At 34.0% G+C, this 1,182-nt stretch overlaps 1 long non-coding RNA gene across 1 annotated transcript in view; it reads left to right on the top strand.

The window, feature by feature from the left end:
• The window catches only part of LOC106947605 (uncharacterized), a 9,441-nt gene extending 8,987 nt beyond the window's left edge, over nt 1-454 (top strand). The window contains exons 2-3 of the long non-coding RNA XR_001425023.1: nt 61-62; nt 340-454. This is a non-coding gene — a long non-coding RNA (uncharacterized LOC106947605). The remainder of the gene's footprint in view (nt 1-60; nt 63-339) is intronic.
• Nucleotides 455-1,182: the final 728 nt, after the last annotated feature.

The raw sequence follows: 1,182 nt of genomic DNA, 5'->3' as shown, positions 1-1,182 counted from the left end.
GGCACTATAACAAAAAGCAGGGCTTAAAGTAAAAAAAAATCCTGAGCCTGAAACTTTTAGTGGTGATAGAAATTATACTGTTGCTATCACCACAGTTTAATAAAAAATGTCTTTGAATAGTGCAAACAATTGCTTCTAACAATACAATTAACAATACAATTAGCTAAACACTAAAACTTAAAAAAGACTTCAGTACATTTCAACTCAAAACAAAATGTAAAATGTCTGTACCCTAAAGGTTTGCCTTACAGGCAAAAATCCCTCAACATTAAATAAGAGTCCTTTTAGTCAATGTTTTTGCTAGTAATTTAGAACATGCAACATTACCAACTAAATCAGTTTCTCAACCTTTTTCGGGCCAGCGCCCCCTAGCCTTCATCCAGGTCCCTCACCGCCCCCACCAAAAAATTTGCAGGCTACTTTGCACTGACTATTATTTTATCCTTAATATTACTGTCACTATTGTAGATGTTTTTTTGATTTTTATGCTTGTTTCTGTATTTATCATCAAAAATAATTCCCCATAGAACAAAAAAGCCATGGGAATAGAAATTATTTTCACAGGCGTCTACAAAAAATGCAATGAACATTCAACTTAAAATCGGTAGGCCTAACAGCAGCCAATCAGAGTGGAAATTATATTCTTGTTCTTTGCCATTTTCTAGTTATTAAATATTCCACAAAGTGACCAGATAAAAGATGTACAACAATGCCTGTTTAAACTTTGATCTATTTGCACAACATCTGAGCTCTGCAACATTAAAACATGGATAGAACTGTAACTACATTAATCATAGCTGCTCTTCTCTTCAGTGTTTCTGTCGGTTTCTGGTGGTGCAGCTCTGTGCCGCCTTCAGGAGAATGGGACATCAGAGTATCATCCATAAAACTTCATCCACATGGCATTTATGGTGCAAACCAGAGCTTTCAGTGGAAAAACAAAAGTTCCAGATCCTTTAATGCCGTAGAAATATGAGACAGAAACATGGATTATATCTTTATTTAGCCCTGTCTATTGATTTATAGATTAATAGTTTTACTGGACAGAAATTACAAAGAACAAATCTGGTTCTTAAATCCTAATGAGTCAAACTGAAAGTGTCATGGAGTCATCAGCCTCATCACATTAACACTGACATGAAAAATAATATTGAAGAAATAAATATATCAAATCTAATTAAA

The sequence above is a fragment of the Poecilia latipinna genome, unplaced genomic scaffold, assembly GCF_001443285.1.
Source record: "Poecilia latipinna isolate Pla-1442-1.1 unplaced genomic scaffold, P_latipinna-1.0 Scaffold1, whole genome shotgun sequence".
NCBI classification, from domain to species: domain Eukaryota; kingdom Metazoa; phylum Chordata; class Actinopteri; order Cyprinodontiformes; family Poeciliidae; genus Poecilia; species Poecilia latipinna.
Note: the sequence above shows the minus strand (reverse complement) of the source record. Positions and strands in the feature narration are given on the sequence as shown.